Source organism: Suricata suricatta, chromosome 1, assembly GCF_006229205.1.
Source record: "Suricata suricatta isolate VVHF042 chromosome 1, meerkat_22Aug2017_6uvM2_HiC, whole genome shotgun sequence".
Lineage (NCBI taxonomy): Eukaryota > Metazoa > Chordata > Mammalia > Carnivora > Herpestidae > Suricata > Suricata suricatta.
Window position 1 is genome coordinate 47,932,336 of NC_043700.1, and position 18,726 is coordinate 47,951,061.

At 34.3% G+C, this 18,726-nt stretch overlaps 1 protein-coding gene across 6 annotated transcripts in view; it reads left to right on the plus strand.

Annotated features, from left to right (window-relative positions):
- The window catches only part of HMBOX1 (homeobox containing 1), a 176,798-nt gene that overhangs the window by 135,858 nt on the left and 22,214 nt on the right, over window positions 1–18,726 (plus strand). The gene's annotated exons all lie outside the window — the stretch shown is intronic.

The following is an 18,726-nucleotide window of genomic DNA, read 5'->3' on the forward strand; positions in this document are numbered from 1 at the left end:
AGAGAAACTTTAGATAGATTTGGACAGTTTCCACTTCAGAGGAGTAATGTTCTGTCTCTAAATATATTTTGGAGTATTATAAATGTTATATTGTTGAAATAAGATGATCTTACCATTGAGAATTCATAAAACTGGAGTTAACATGTATGAATATAAGTAAATAGTGTTCTCGGTAATTTAAGAAACTTTGGAAGACTTTTTTTGAGTTTAGATCTTTATTTTTTATTTTGGAAGTGCTCTTTGAAGTCATATTTTCATCAGAAATATTGAATACTTATATAGAAGGCTACTGGGATTTTACTTCCTTCAATCAGGAGTATAGCTTAAATGAGCTTAGTCCCAAAAATTAAAAATACTGTGTTTTTTACTTTGATTTGTTAATTTATTTTCTGACTCTAGCACCAGTACCTGATCCATAGTGAGTATACTCAGTATGTTTTAGACTAGAATTTGATCTTAGCTTCTGTTTTTCTCTCCAAAATGGTATAGATTAATTAAATATGATTATTACATGTTCAGTACATTAAGGGTAGATCCTGTAGTAAGTAGAATAACCCTTGTAGTCTTCTACCTAAAAGTAGTATATGGAATTTTGTTTTGATGGAGAGTTTTATATTCAATAAGGTAATAATTTTTCATTTGAAAAGTATTTACTTCCCAAGATTAAATATAGAGAAAAAAATATATTAGGCATGGGTAAAAACAATTGAATTTTCATATTGAGATTTCTCAATAATTTAAATAATGGAAAAGAATGGAATTGAATTTAAAAACTGGGTTTAACTTCAAAGCTGACATAGAATACATATTGACATTGAGCCAGCTTAACCTTTTTTACCCAATTATCTAATCTGACCAGTCGAACAACAAACTAGAAAGAGCATTTGGACTCAGAGTCAAAGACCTGAAACCTGGATTTGGCTTTGCCATTAACTGGCTGTGCAACTTTGTCCAGGTCAAACTCTGAGCAGTAAGTTCTTCATCTATAAAATGAAGTTTTTTAATAGCCAGTAGTGAACTATATATCATCTGGACTTTTGTGTTCTCTCTTCGTGCCTATTCCCTGATTATCTCCCAGCTCATTAGACATCACTACTTGAAACAGAGGGAGATGTAAAATGCCGAAGTTGAGGCCATGTTTTTTGTTCTTGTGATCAGGTTGAAATTAAAAGGTTTGCTTAAGGAGGAGGTTGGATCCAGTAGCCAAAATGAGACTGTAGATTATTCATTGATGTTATCATATGTTACTTTTCTCACTCTATTGTAGATTAAAGGCCATTCATTGAATAACAAGTCCTTATAAGCTTGAGCAGGTAAAATAGAGAAGAGTGAGACTTTTTCATCCCAGAGATCTGACGTTTACAGTCTGCTTTCTTTTTCTCGTATAGAAATTTTTATTCTTTTAAAAAATTACTTCAGAACTTAACACATAGCAGACATAAATATAAATAATATCAAATTTAAAAATTATTTCTAGTACTGTACATTTTACTCTGTGTAACAAAGTAAGCTTTGGTATTAGTTTCTAGTTGGTGTAAGTTTTAATTTTGCTGCTGATTCAGCCATTTAATTTTCTCATGAAAATACCAATATACATTTATCACATATTTTTGATGTGAGGAGAGATTAATTTTAAAATTGATAATGTTTGGGGTGGGAAAAATAATAAAATTGATAATATTAACAATGATAGGTGATATTCCTAATGCATTTTCAGAATTGAACCTCATAAGCTTTGTAATTCCTTTTATTTTTTCCAAAACAAAAAAAACTACCTACAGAATCATACTGATTAAATTTCAGTTAAAAAGATAATTGAGCACTTACCCTGTGTAAGACTCCTATTTAATCTTAATTTTCATCTTTTAACCTTAATTTAAATTAATAAGCACCTTTATCCAAGAATTGGTTATCCTGGGTTTAATTTTATCTTACTTGGCCCAACCAGTAAGAAAGTATGTGGTTTATTCCAGTAGTTGCAGAAATGCAAAAAGCCTTTCAAAGTATTTAATAGCAATAGTACAGAAGATCACGGAATGATTTCATTTTGTTAAAGTGGAACTTTTTATTTTCTAACATGGAATATAAAATTACCCAGCCTGAGAGCAATGTGTGCTGTTTTCTCCTACACCGAATAGGTGAATAAATATTTATGCACAGACTGTAAAGCCAGCAAAGTACTAGGTAGGCTTACTCAAATATATTTGTAGAAGTCAAAGTCACTCCATTCTTCGTACTGTACACAAGACAAATTTCAAATGAACCAAAAAAGTTAATCCATAGAATAATGGAAGAAAATGTGGGTATCCTGGAAATGGTGATGTTTTTCCTATCTAGAACTCAAACTCCAAAACATGAAAAAGGATTGATAAATTTGATTACATAAAGTAAAAGAAAAACTTTGGGGTGGGTTCCTGGGTGGGTCAGTCAGTTAAGCATCTGACTCTTGGTTTCAGCTCAGGTCATGATCTCATGGTTTTATGGGTTTGAGCTCCACGTCAGGCTCTGCACTGGCAGTGGGGATTCTTTATTTCCCTCTCTCTTGGCTCCTCCCCAACTCATCCTGTCTCTGTCTCTCTCAAAATAAGTAAATAAACTTAAAAAAAAGAAAAAGAGAAAAACTTTGGGGAGAAAACACTGTGAACCAAGTACAAAAACAAAAGAAAAATTGGAGAAAATATTTGCCACATATTATTATCCGTGATGTATAAACAACTTTTATAGGAGAGAGACCAACAACTCTGTAGAAAACCAAACTAAAGATAACAGCAGAAAATCAAATGCAAATGGCTCTTGAACATACAAAAAGATGTTCAATTTAACTCATATATTAAGAGAAATTCATATTAAAATTACACTGAGATACTGTTCTTCTCCTCTCACACTGGCAAAAATCCAGAAGTTCCATAACATTTTCATATTGATTGAGCTGTAGGGAAATGAGCACTCTCACATATTGCCTGTGGGGAATCCAAAATGGAACAACTTCTGTGGACAGGAATTTGACAATATTAGGGACAGCTATTCACAGATTTGCCCTTTGACTCAGCATTCCCACTTCTAGAAAAGTATCCCAGAGATAAACTGACAAAAATGTAAATACAGCATCCCTGTTTGCAATAATGTCAAAATGTTGAATACAACCTGTGTGTCTATGGGTGTGTCTCTGGGCATACGTTGGATGCCCAGGCTCAAATAATAGAGTGCTTTGCCATAGCAGAGGAACGAATTTTCCTTCCTACAGAATAAAAATCATACTCTGTCCTTCTGTACCGTCACTGTTAAATATTTTGTAAGGGTGTTTTGCATTTTTGTAACTACTGGAATGAATACTTTTCTATATACAGTGATCCCCAGAATATAATGTTTAAAACAAAACAGTGTTGTTTGTAGTTGGCTATCATTTATATACTTATATATTTGCTTATAATTTATGTGTTTATATTATTTGCTTATAATTTGTTTTAAAATGAAGGAATACACCATAAAATAAATAAAATGATTACCAATAGGAGAAAACCAAAAAAAAAAAAAAAAGACCCAGAAGGAACAAGAATAGAAGCTTGACTTGTCTTACCATGTTTTGACATTGTAACCATGTACATATTTTATGTAATTATAAAACAAAATTAAGTTGAAATGGGGGGAAGGTGACCCCAAAAAGTATAATGAACCAAACCTCACTGACTTAGACATTCATGACCTGTATCAAATAACTTTATAACACAGTATTTTGACTATGCTTCTTGGTGGGACACAGCTTAGGATAAAAAGGACTACAGAAAAGTCTTACCTTGTTTTTACTAATTTGATAATATCGTTAGGTAGTATTTTTATTTGTATAGATACAGATATAAATAAGATACTCATAATGTTACTAGGAATTGGAATTTTTGGTATAAAGAAAACATAAAATCAAAATAATTAAACACTATAATGTATATGTGTGTGCATATAGAAATTTATCTCAAATTTATTCTTTTAATAGCCTAAAATTCACCTAAAGTGTACAATTCAGTGCTTTATAGTGTATTTACAGCCATATGCCCATCACCACAATCAGTTTTAGAATATTCTCTTCACCCCCCAAATAACCATTGTATCCAGTAGCAGTCACTCCTTTTTTCCCCTCCTTCTCCCCCAACCCTACGTAACCATGAATCTGCATTTTTGAATATATATTTGCCTATTCTGGACATTTCATATGAATGGAATAATATAATAGTAGCCATGTGTGACTCACTTCTTTCATTTACCAGATCTTCAAGGTCCATCCATGTTTTAGGTTTGATGTATTACATTCATATTTGTTGCCAAATAATATTCCATTGTATAGATCTGCCATATTTTATTTATTCATTCATCTGTTGATGGGACATTTGGAGTTGTTTCCCCTTTGCAGCTATCATCGCTAATGCTGCCATCAACGAAATTTTGTGTACTAGTGGAATGAATTATGGGGTCATATGGTAAATGTGTTCAACCTTTTGAGAAACTGCCAGACTGTTTTCCAAAGTAGATGTACCATTTAACATTTAACCCAGCACAGTATGATGGTTCCAGTTTCTCACCAACACTTGTTATTATCTGTCTTACTGGTTATAACCCTCCTAGTGTGTGCAAAGTATATCTTCACTGTGGTTTTGATTTGCATTTCCCTGACCGATGATGTTGGGCATCTTTTCATTGGCTATTTGTATTTCATCTTTAGAGAATGTCTATTCAGATCCTTTGTCCATTTTTTAAATTGGGTTATTTGTCTTTGTATATTGAACTGTATCTTTTCTTTATGTATTCTGCTTACAAGTCACTTATAAAATACATGGTTTCCAAATATTTTTTTCCATTCTGTGGGTAGTCTTTTCACATTCTTGGTGATGACCTTGGAGTACACAAGTTTTTAATTTTCGTAAAGTCCAGTTTATTTTCTCATCTGTTGCTTGTATTTTTACTGCCTTTTCTAAGAAAACTGTGCCTACGTCAAAGTCACAAGATTTAACTCTTAAATTTAGGTCTTTCATCCATTAGAGTTAATTTTTGCACCTGGTGTGAGATTAGGGACCGAACATCATTCCTTTGCATGTGATATCCAGTTGTCCCAGCACTGTTGAAAGAACTGTTTTTTCCCCATTGACTAGTCTTGGTACCCTTGTCAAAATCAGTTGACTGAAAATGTGAAGGATCTTTTCTATTCTGTTATATCACACTGTTGTGATTATGGTTTTATTGCAGTAAATTTTGAAATCTGGAAATAAGAATTTTCCACTTCCTTCTTTTCTAAGATTGTTGCAGCTATTCTGTATTCTTTGTGTTTCCACATGAATTTTAGGATCAGCTTTTCAATATCTGCTAAGAAGCAAGATGGACAAAATATTGAATATGAATTATTTAAGAATATGAGTTTGTTACAGTTTCTCTTGAAAAAAAGGAGGGGGTGTACTTTCCATCTCTGCTTACTCAAAAAGCCCAGGAACCGTGATCAACATAGTAGACATTAGCAGTCCTGGGGCACACAGTGTAGCCCTAAGTACCATTAGCATTCCTTGAAGAAATGTCTGATTCTAGACTTGGGGCAGGAAATATACAGGATAAGACTAGAGATCTTGTTAAAGCAAGAAGGCCATCACAGATAGGTGAGTAATACCAAAAGGACTCAGTAGCTAACTTGAAGAGGCTCCCCCTTCCAAAGATGGGGAGAATTTAAACATTAGTAATAATACCATTGGTAATAGATTGAAGCACAGCAAATTTATTAAACATCCATACATAATAATGTTACTGAAAAATTATTGGTCACACCTAGAGAATGTTAGAGAACCAACTAAATATTTAAAAGTGATAAAAGGAAAGAACTGAGCATTTAACTTGTCTTTCACATATGGACTTTATCTCTGATTAACCAGAAGGCTTTCTTTAATGAAGAATCCCAACTAATAAATGAAAAAAGAATAATATAATTAGAATATCTTCATTTTGTCAACTCCTAATGAAATAATAGATCTGACAGTGATCATGAATAGCTGCTAACAAAAAGACAGACATATACCTCTTGGAGAATGTAAACACCACCACCCACATAGAGTATTTTTCTAACAAAATTGAAACTGAATCAAATCAAGCATGTAGGTCCAGCTCCAGGTTGGTAGGAAATATTAAACAAAGTTCTGTCAAACAATACTATGGGGAATCCTGGTCAACAAAATCCATGATATGAGAGATACTAAGAATATAATAACAGTTTTTTCAAGCATTTAAAAAAAATGTATTAGCCAATTAAAGAAATTTGAACACTGGATAAATGGTAATTCTTATTTCAGTTATGATAATGGTAGCTTTTATGTAAATGGTGCTACATTTATAAAAATTAGAAATTTTGTCTTTTAGAAATAAATTATTATTCAATATATAATATGATTAAACACAAAACTTGAGAGACTATTGAATACTGAAAGTGAACTGAGGGTTGAAGGGGAAGGAGGAGGGGAGAAAAGAGGTCGTGGTGATGGAGGAGGGCACTTGTGGGGAAGAGCACTGGGTGTTGTATGGAAACCAATTTGACAATAAATGATTTCTTAAAAATATTAAATGATATAATATCTGGGATTTACTTCAAAATAACACAAAGTGGAAAGGCAGAGGCAAGGGTGTGGGTAAAACAAGAGTGGTATCTGTAAGTTGATGCTTTCTGTAGCTTCTGTAGTTTCTGTAATGTTTACTTGGGGGTTCATGTTACACTTTTCTCTGCTTTTGTATACATACTGTATGTGTGTTAAAGATCTAAATTTTGGATCAAATCATGTAGAATTATGAGAAATAAAAGTCTCCATTACCATAAAAACTCAACTACACAATATAATCCAATAATAACATTTACTTTACAAATAAATGAATGTCACTGTACAATGCAGTGGCAAGCATAAATAGTCCCTGCAGTCTTGGAGTTTATAGTCAGCTTGGAGAGACAGATCTTAATCAGATAATTACACAAATCGAGGTAAAATTACAATGGTAATACATGTATGAAAGGAAGGGTTTGTGGTACTGTAAGATATTATAATAGGGGATGTGGTGAGAGTTAAAGATGTAAAAGAAAAGGGGCAAATGTTGCAGGTAAGAGAGCTGTAGTCATCTAGAACTACCCTGTCTGATATGGTGGTGACATGTAACTATTTAAATTTAAATTATTTACAATGAAATAAAATTTAAAATTCAATTCTTCAGTCACACTAGCCACAATTTAAGTGCCTACTAGTTGTGTATGGCTACTGACTGTAGTTTTAGACAGTATTTCTATCATGGGAAATTTTACATGAAACATTTCTATCACTGTGGAAAATATTATTAGATGGCTCTGATATAGAACAAATGTAACTCGTCCCCCATAGAGAAAATAATGGTTATATTTGCCCCGTAATGATTTGCTTTTGTTTTTCTCTTTACTCAAAATTATAAGGCAAATAAAAATACAAATTAAAAACCAAACATTAAGTCTACTGAAATATTTTAGAAGATTTTCTATATAACAGTGACAGAAACAGATTTCACTACTTACTGTATCAAAACTATTTTGCTTCTGCATCCACATCTAGCTCTACTTTCCACATCCAGCCCTGTTTTTCAGAGTATAAGATTTAATAATTTATATTTATAATGACTGGTCTTTTTTTCTCCTTTAGTATGCATGCATGCATGCATGCATTTATTCGCCTGTTTATCAAAAGTATTTATACACACTGCATTTGGTGGATATGTCTCTTGAGTCTTTTAATTTGTAACTGTTCCTTACACGCAAATGTGCCCGCCCATCCAAACACACACACACTTTGTTTGTGCTGTTTATTTGTTGAAGATACTAAGGCATTTGTCATATTGAACTTCCCACATTCCCACATTTTAGATTTGGTCAATGCCACGCTCTTATGTGTCTCTTAACATCACCTCATCTTTTCTGTAGACTGGTAGTTAGATCTAGAGTCCTCATTAGATTCTGACTTAGTTATTTTGGCATATAACTGCTACTTGGTCCTTACGATAACCTCATGTAAGGAGGCACATTATGTCTGGTTGTCGTATTTTTAGTAACTATAGGATTAATCATGAGATTTAGTTTTATCATCTTGATCCACTTAGAAATTTCCCCATCTAGTGAATAGTTTTAGGGCAGTGATTCTTAACTTTGGCTGCATATTATGATCACCAGGGAGCTTTAAAAAATATCAGTGAGATACTACCCCTGCTCATAGGGACATAGGCAGAGGTATGTTTGAAAAGTTTCCAAGTGATTTTAAAGTACAGCCAGGATTGAGAACCACTGTTCTGTCATCCACTAATGGATGAGTCACTTTTTTAATAAGCGATTACAAAATAGTTTACATTCCTAGGGCTCCTGAGTGGCTCAGTTGGTTAAGTGTCAGACTTTGGCTCAGGTCATGATCCTGTGGTCCATGGGTTCAAGTACTGTGTCGGGCTGTGCACTGACAGCTTGGAGCCTGGAGCCTGCTTTGGATACTGTGTCCCCCGCTTCTCTCCGACACTTCCCTGCTCATGATCTTTCTCTCTCTCCCTCAAAAATAAACAAACATTTAAAAATTTTTAAAAATGGTTACATCCCAATTTTTTCATTTCTTCTGCATTAATCAGTTGGAATTCCTCTATAAAGAACTTTCCCTCATCAACTTTTTAGTTACCCTGAAATATATTCCTTATCAAACTTAGGGTAGAGCATTATCATATAAGCAATTATATAACTCAGGAAAAAATGCAACTATGAAGATGAGTACTTGAGTTTATGGGACCATAAGATGTAGACAATCAGAGGAAAGAGACTAACAAAATGATGACATTTTGGTTGCATTTTGATGGATGACACTAGTTCACCAATTAGAGAATAAGAAAAATAGTATTATAATGTTAAATTATCACCGAGTTCTTTGTGGCAGAACATAGAATTTTTCATTAGGAGCATCTCTACCTTGATTATACAGGACTTAGTCATACGATGCATGCTATAATTAAATAAGTACCGTGCTTAATTTATACCACAGCTTGATGTTCAGGCTTTTTCAGAAAGGAGATTGTACCTGACCAGATTGGTCAACTATTAGATAGTAGTAGTAGGAGTCTGGAAGATAGGCAAGAAATCAGCTAATCAAGTATGTATTTGAACACATATCAGTTGTCTAGAGCCAAGGGTAAATAAGATTTAAATAAATGTAAGTTGTAATACCTGCCTTCATATATCTTAAGGCATCTTATATTTGAATAAGATTTTACGGTTTGTATACAATTATTGATCTTACTGATAATTCTGTATGACAGAATTTTGTACTTAGAGGAAGGAAGTATGAGTAGCCCACATTGGAAGCAGGGAAAAATGAAGGCCAGCTAGGAGGCTGTTAGCGTAGCCCATGCATGAGTGACGAAGGCCCAAAGTGTAATATCAAAGCAAACAAAATGGATAGAAGGTAATAGGTATGAAAAAAAAATGTAAAGAAAAGAACAACCTGGGGCGCCTGGGTGGCTCAGTCAGTTGAGCCTCCGACTTCGGCTCAGGTCGGATCTCACGTTCGTGGGTTGGAGCCCCGCGTCAGGATCTGTGCTGACAGCTAGCTCAGAGCCTGGAGCCTGCTTCTGGTTCTGTGTCTCCTTCTCTCTCTGCCCCTCCCCCTCTCATGCTCTGTCTCTCTCTGTATCAAAAATAAATTAAACATTAAAAAAATTAAAAAAAAAAAAGAAAAGAACAACCTAACCTAGTTACAGACTGAACATAGAGATGACAAAGCAGGAAGTTGTAAAAGACAGCTTAACATTCATCTGGGAAACAGAAACTGTACCTTAGAAAATAGTTTGACTTTGGGCAAATCATTCAACATCTCTTAACCCCAACTGCAATATTTATAAAAGCAGGAGTTAAGTATTACAGTATAGTAAAAAGCAGATGGGCTTCAGAGTCATGCAGACTTACAGCTTAGTCCCAGCTTCAGTTTTCTGTAAAACGGGAGATGCTGTTATGTAAAGAGTTGCATGAGATCTTGTATATAAAGAACACAGTAGAATGCCTTCTGCATTATTGGTGTTGAGCCAGTTTTCTTTTTCCATTTACGTTCTTTCCACTTAGAGCTTTGACTGTGAACATTTCAAGATGTTAGGAGATCTCAGTGTCTCTAGGAATGGAAATTTAGGAGTCATCATTATATCAGGTACAGTTAAAGCCACGATGTATCAATGAGCCCTGATCAAATCCACGTCTTGCATTTTTGGTTATATTGTTTCTGCATTTTTGCAGTTAAACATGGCTAGAGAAAACTTTAAACCCTATAGACTGATATCATTTTAAATTCATGACCATGAGCCTCAAGTGGGCCTATAATTCTGCCAGACATTTATATTGTGCCCACCTCGTTCAGTCTTTCCCAGTGTCCTAAACAACTATTTCATGCTTTGTTCTCCTTCTCATGATGACATGCTTCCTGTTTAAATGAGGCTAGTGAAGCACTCATACGAGTAGTCCACAAACATGTATAGATTTGAAAATTTTCATAATTAAAAAAATTGTTACAATTATTTAAAGAGGACCTGGCTAGATTTGACTGAATAAAATAGAATTCGATAATTGACTAATATTTATTCATTTATTTTTTATAGCATCTGCTATGTGCTAGCACTGAGGTAGGCTTACCTCAAGTAGTTTGCATATTCACAAGAGGAGAAAATATCATCTATATCATATGTCAGAAATAGCTGCATGTGCAAATAATGTAATGTCAGACTCAAATGTGATTTTTATTCCACAAACCTCACCATCCTTTTTGCTAATTCATCAAAGGACTCACTAGGTATGAGGCAAGGTGCTAGGGATGACTTCTAGGTGAAAGGAGTAGAGTAATGATGAACCTAGTTGACTTGAGAAGTCTTTAGAGTTTATGGTCAAAAGTGTTGGAGGCTTTATGCCCCGGGATCAAGGCTTCTAATGTACTCTTTCCTTTTTTTCCTTTCTTTTCCCCTTTCAGCCATTTGGGCTGGGTATTCGTTTAGCTGTGGAAACAGGTATGCCTTGGAGTGTTAGGCTATGACTGGGACACAAAAGAATGAAACCTGGCTGTGCACCTGTACTGGCCTCAAGGGAGAAAAAGAAAAGAACACTTCAAATCTCCTTATGTAGGTTTTTCAGCCCAATTAAACAAGATACAAAAAGAAGCAACAACTCAGAGAACTTTAACTAGGTCCAGAAATAAATGTAAGAGTACCTACCTGTGACAAGTGGAAGAAATAGCACATAGTAGTTAAGAGTACTAGCTTTGGAGCCAGATGTGTGTGTGTGTGTGTGTGTGTGTGTGTGTGTGTGTGTGTGTGTGTGGTACTTATGTTGATTTTCCTCACAGTAGCTGAATGATCAGTTTGTATCTGGATGTGTCCAGGAAAACGGAGGCAAAATGAATATTTTGTAATTCTCTGTGTGTTTGTAATTAAAACTCTTGCATGTTTTTATTTTTTATGGAAACAGTATACCTGTATACTATTTTTTTGTTCCTTCTCTTTATGTTCATCTTAGTGAGCAGTATTAAAATCATTACTAAATCCCAGAACGCTTTGAAATTATAAAGAAAACATTTTTTGTTGCTGTTTAACTTTTGTCAGTCTCCAAAATAACTTCTAAAAATAAACCCCAAATTGGGGCTCAGTTGGTTGAGCGCCCTGCTTCGGCTCAGGTCATGATCTCATGGTTCATGGGTTCAAGCCCCGCGTCAGGCTCTGTGCTAACAACTAGTTCAGATCGTGGAGCCTGTCTTCAGATTCTGTGTCTCCCTCTCTCTCTGACCCTCCCCTGCTCACCCTGTCTCTCTCATTCTCTCTCTCTCTCAAAACTAAATAAAAGATTAAAATTTTTTTTAAATAAACCCAAAATATTCTTCCCAACAGCAAAGAATCAGTATTAAAATGTTTTAGCTTGAGAGTGTCTCTCCTTCCCCCTCCCCCAATTTAAGCATCTAAAAATAGCTTCTCAGGATAAAAGTACCTCTTCATGAGTGAAAACAGCATCACAACCACAATACTGTAACAAACCAAAATTAAATCATAGCTTTAAATTTGGTGTCACTGCTGTTAATCTGACATGTTGTTATACGGTCTGAATATATAATCTGAATTAGAGACATGGGTCTAGTACACAAATACATTATATTTAAGTATATTATACATTCTGGTAGAATCTGCATAGAAAAGACAAATCAGTTTGTAAAGTGTGTTTCTAGAATGTTGCTTGAGGCTTCTATAATTTAATTCTCTTGTATTTACTGCATTTTGGAATTCTTCCCAGGACAGTTTATTAGTACTTGGATTTTGGTTTCAGTCTCTTTTCTTTCTCCTTTTTACTTTTAAGTTTTTCAGTGAATACTTGGACTGTGAAGGTTAAGAAGACCAATAATTCCAGAAACTAAATTCTATATTTAACTGCAGACTGGGTGTGGCTCAGACAACTGCAGTGCAAGCTTGCTCGTGTTTTGCCAGTCATCAAAACCCTGACCTGCAGGGAACATTCCTTTTCCTAGTCTTCTGACTTTGAAATGTGCTGAGTTATGATGATATGATGATATATAGTACATACTTTGTATCTATATACATAAAATACAGACAAAAGAGTCGCATGGGATCAAACTTAAGTGGCTCTGGAAGATGTTTTTTTCTTCTGTGATCTTTTATAATAATGCTCCAGTGATGCTAACCCACTCTGTTTTCGTCATGCTGCTTCCCATCATTTTTTTATTACTTTTAATTACCACTGTGTGGTTTAAAAAATTTTTACATAGGAAGTCTTCTCCACTTCAGCTCCCATTTCAGGAAGCCCATATTTTCTGTTAATGTTATTTTCTTTTTGTTTTGCATTATATAGGACAGTTATTAGTGTAGCATAGTGTGTGACTTTCTTATTTACAATAAAAGATGGAGAAATAACCACTTATTCTCCTAGTAACATTCCCCCCTCCCTTTAAAAAAAAAAGCACTCTATCTCTTGGACAAAATCCTATTACTTTGTAAAGTGGAAAAATAATCACCTTTTTCTTCCTTAACAGTAACTTCTATATTATTTTATGTAGTATCCTAATATAATTTGGTGGTATTCATACCAAATAGGAATCCAGGGAGTAAGAGATCCTGCTCATTTCAGTAAATAAAACCTAGCCAGAAAAAAATGTCTTCTTAATATTGCTTTTCAGAGATTGAAGCCTGTCCAGATGTTTCTTTGAATGACAACTTGTATCATATGAACAATAAAGGGACTAATTGGTATCCATTGTACAAAAATATATAAATTGTATCTGCTGACCACTGATTTAGTTTAGCCTCATTTAAGCTAAGAATGTTCCTTTATTTTCATTTACCTATATTTGGTCACTATTTCTGCAGAGAATAAGGAAGAGATGAGACACTAAAGATCATGCAGTTCAAATATTATTTTCAAACCAAGAATCTAGAGTAAATAGGTTAGTTAACTTGGCTAAACTCACAGAAGAAATGAGATTAAGTTGCTTATTCTGAATCCATAGCCATATGAACCATAGAATATGATTTTTTTTAAACTATATTCATTGAACTTCTCAGCCCTTTTTTTAAAAAATTTATTTTTTACTTAAGTAATCTCTATACCCAGCGTGGGGCTTAGACTCAAGACCCTGATATCAGGAACTTGATACTCTTCTGACTGAGCCAGCCAGGCACCCCTCAGCCTTTGCTTTCTATCCTCTTTAATTTTTATTTGATAAACATTTATTTAGTGTCTACTGTGTGTTAAACTGGATACCGAGAATTGGGATGTAAAGATGGGTAAGACAGAAGTCCCATTTTACTGCATTTCACTGTATTTCACTGAATTTCTTCTTGTCTGTGCTACTTTATTCATCTCTTATTTCTCTCATGCCCTCTAACTCTTCCTTTTTCCTCCCTCACATTATTTCCTTTAAGTACACCTTCTACCGTCACACCTCTGTTCTTAGTTGCTTCTTAGTTGATCATAATGTGAACTGCAGTGTATGCTTTAGCATGTCCTATACTTATTGAATAAAGTATTTATGCCCCTTTTTCATTTAAAAAACAAAATGGTCATTATATTTTTCAAAGAATTAGTAAATGTTCTGTAATTTCTGAGGATCTTTCAAGTTTTCAAATTATATTGCTCTATGATTCTAAATAATTTCTTGTTTTGTGTGGACCCTTTGTTCTTAGACTCCATGGCTTTTGTTAGGAAAACACTTCCCATCCTAGATTAAATCTTTAGAAAATAATTGGTACTTAGCATAACAACACGAATAGACTAACTTCAAAGAACAGAACCACCTCCATGATAACTAAGTTCTATCAGAAGACTAGTTATCTCGGACTGTATTTGTGTATATTCACATAATCGACCTCAGCACCTTGTTTGTCCATCAACTTGTATTCTGATCTCTCCATTTCTGTGTTTATATATTATAATAATGAAATACCTTAAGGGTATTGCAACCTCAAAATGCAAAGAAATCATTGTTTATCTACATTTTATGAGTTTAGGTAGTAAGGATTACTTCCTCACTTCTTAGAAGAAATTTGGTTACTCCTACTTTTCATTTTAACTCTAAGAGTAAAACTTGCTTCAGTACTTTACAATTGCAAAGAAATTTACATCTCATTTTCTTCTTTGTTATGTTGCTGCTGAATTAAGTGGACTAACTGAAGAGAATAGCTTCTTCACATGTAGGACTAAAGAGGTCATGTATCTGACCAAGATAGTGATTTTGTTTGGATAGGAAATTCAGAGAATTATTGCTTTCAACTTCTTTACATGTAATCATGATAGCTTTTTAGGAAGTGGCTGAGTCAGTGATAATCAGTCTATTAAATGGAATGTCATGATATAATGATAGATGTGTCCTGTGTAAATCTGAACAGAAATGTGAATGAAATAATGTTAAGCCATAAAAGAAAAATTACATTGTTACGATAATTTTAAAAAGTCAAACATACAAAGATAAAGATTGGGAGAGGTAATAAAACTTTTCAATAAATGATTTCCTCTAGATGTTGAATAGTTTGTACATTTTTATGTTTGTCTTTTTGTTTCTGAAAATACAGTGGTTAAGAACACAGGTATTTGAGTTAGAAAGTTAGAAAGACTGGGGTTCCATTCCTGACTGCCTTACTAGCTATATACCCTCAGTCAATTCCTTGCTATAAAATGACTCTAATAATCATACCTATCTTATAGTAGTGCTGTGATTTAATGGCAAGCGACAGTGCATTGTAAAGTACAGTGTGGTACGGGACACACATGTAAGAGTTTAATAAATATATGACTCCTACTACTAAATACCCAGTACAGAAATACTAAATAAGAACTTTCAAAAAGTTTGGGTGCTTCAAAATGGAATTTACTGAAGCTACTTTCTATATTACTAAGCTTCAGCCAATAAAAGTCTATTTAGCATTTCTTTACTTAAAAGAAGATCATTTATCACCTTTGTGCCCAGCACTGTAACAAGTGAGTGCTGAAACATACTTAAACATATTGAAAGATAGGGCATTGCCCAGTAGACCTCAGTCTTTTGGGGGTAGTCAGGCTGAAAAAACTCATAAAAGAGATAGGTACCAAGTGCGGTGGGACAGAGGAGAGTAGTGGGAGGAAAAGCAAAACAGAGGCAACATTCAGGCAGGGTCCTGTAAAGCATTGTGGTTTCGATGGGTTGGGAAGAGGAAGAAAAGCATTCTTGGCAAAGGCACAGAAGCATGAAAAATCAGGTAACTGGAGTGTCTGGTCAATTAGGCAGGAAATGGGCCTGGAAGTAAGTTCCATCCAGATTGTGGAAAACCCTGGTAAGCACCACAGTTGCAACATTTGTCTTTCTCAAAGCAGGTGCATTTATGTTCATGCCCAAGTATGGGTGTTCTCCTAATTGGAAGAAAAAAATCTTTTAATCCATTTTCTAGGTTGTTCCTGCCATTTTCCTCCCACGTATAAAGAACATCAGTAGGAGCTCTTTCCTGACAGGGAGTCAAATTGTTTTGAGGATGGTGGCAGATTTTGTGTCTAATATTTGTGAAACATCCTGGGAATTAAAAAATTTAAACTATTTTGAAATATGTTCTCAGCCTTCCTTCTTTTTTGTAAAGACAAGAGCTTAAATCATATTCCATTTTCCATGTGTTCAAGGAAATATGTTAAAATTCCAACTGTTTCCATTTTTTTTAAAGAAATCTTTTGACCCATTTTCCCCCTGCTAACTTGCATTACAGAAGTGGATTATCATAAAATAAAATCCAACTCTTCTCCTGACTTCTGTTATAAAAGAAAATTTGAACCATATCTTTATCAGAATGAGTTATTTCACTATCCATTAAGTAAATTTTACCTGATACTTCAGTGATGAAGTTTATGTGTTCCAGCAGGCCAAGGTTTGGTTACAGTTAGCTGGCTTCTAGGCTAGCACAGTGCTGTGCATGAAATCTGACATCAGTAAGTGTTGCTTAAGCTTGATCGAATTGAGTATTTAAGAAGGCTGTACAACTTCAACATAATTAGAAAATGCTATCCCCACATAACCCCTGTGAGATATATTAGGCTCAGAGTAGGGGATAGAATAATACAATATTTCCTAATTTGTTAAAGTTGTACGTCCTTTAATTCAGTTCAATTCTATAATGAATAATAATTTGGTGGTTTACAGGGATCCAATCAAAATGATTCAAAAACAACAGAAAAATGACTTTCAAGGGCCTTGATGTAATTTTTCCGTGGCCTGACCATCATACCACCATTTCCCCCACACACAGACCATTTTGTGGGGATAGAGTTGAGTCCTATAAAATCGAATGTTTGCTCTGGTCTAAAATGAATGAGAACCTAAAATATATGTATTCTGCCGTCCTGTAGGTTGTCTTGCCATCACTGCCACCCCTGGCAAGCTGGTTTTCCTTTCCCTCACTTCTGATGTCATTGCTGTTCTAAGATGGAAAATGCTGCAAGAATGTCCTATAAATTTTGGAATTAATGGATGCTGGAAGTTGAATTTTAAAAAGAGTTCAACCTCTTTCATACTTCTTATGGAATGACTCGGGTAGAACATAATGAACTACACCTCCTGTATCTCTGCAAATAGAAGGAGGTTCTTAACATTTATATAAGACAGCAGGAGCCTGGACATGACCTCATTTCAATCCATTAGACTATTTGAGGAAAAAAACAACAAAACTTTCCCACTTATTGACAGGTAAAGTTATCCCAATCCATTTCTCATAGCCAGTAAGAAGATGAATTGTCCTTAAATGCATTTTAAAATTGGCAAATTATACTTCCTGGTTCCTTTTTGGTCAAACAGAAATACCCAAAAGAAATTATCACAATGTTTTTGAGACAGATTAAAAATTCTTCCTATCCTCATATAGATTTGCCAGCAGTTTCATCTTGTAAAAATAACAAACCCCTCATTTCTCTAGTCCCTAGACCAATTAAACAGGACATACTGTTCCTCATACTGTTCTGTGGCCACAGTTTACAAAGAAATTATACATAGTTTGGGAAATATTGGTATTTTATGTGATGAGTCACCAATGAAGATATGATTCAGCCCAGAAGCAGAATTATAAGCATATAATAAACATTAATACTGATGGAGACTGATTTATAGACTAACAAAAAAATCTTCAGAGAAAATAAGTGAGCATTTTTTTTAAACTCAAGTATTTATTGAACTTATACTTAGTACCTACTAATTGTAATAGTGTATTAGGAAATCATTACTGATAGACTAAACATTCACAGCCTATGCCAAGGTTCGCATATGTGTTTTATGTTTAAAGATCATGAAATAGTAGAATATGGACTTGGTGGGTAAATATTCTATTGTTTTTGGTTCCCTTTTGGTTGAGGAAGTCTAAATGGACTATATAATTTCATTAATAGGAAGTAGTATCTAGAAATGGTCTTTATACTTTGAAAACCTGCATATCCTTGAAATCCCAGTCATAATAGTGCCTCATCCACACATTCTATTTCATTGGTCCTCCTTTGACATGTCATTAACTAAAAGGCTCTAACCATTTTAACACATCTTATAATACATCATCTTTCAAGGAATGGAAACTATGGTTTGTTACCGAAACATCTTCCTTGGAAAATGACTATACCCCAGATTTGCTCTATAGTATTACTTTGAAGGAACTTAATTTGTGTACAGTTGGTATGATAACCTTGCAGCTCTGACAATATAAATATTAGTATGTTTTTTGTCAAGTCCTATCATAATCTGGCAGTTAGAGTCATTTATCCTGGGTAGTTTGGCTCCCAATAAAAACAGCAGTGAACCTATGACACAGCAAGTAAAAAGTTAAATTTTAGAGGAAGTAGGAAGTACCCCTAAGTACAAAGTATTATGTTTCGCCCTCTTTAGGGAGGTATGCTAATAAGCCCCAACCAGTATACCTCTGATTCTCTATAATCTGTGCTGTTGTCTGTAGTTGGTTTGCTATTTATTGAGACTTCTCCCTAGGGGAACAAGTTCTCATTTTAGATACAGACTATTCCTTTTAGCAAGGAGTAATTTTTGCAGAATAGTATTGATCATAAGAAAAACCATGCAGAAGACAATGGATTGATTTTATTAATCCTGTTCTGTTGATCTTCACTTTATAGTAAGTTGTTGGTCAGTAGCGTCAGATTGGTAAGTGGCCAGTTTATACTCAGTGCTATATATTTCAAAA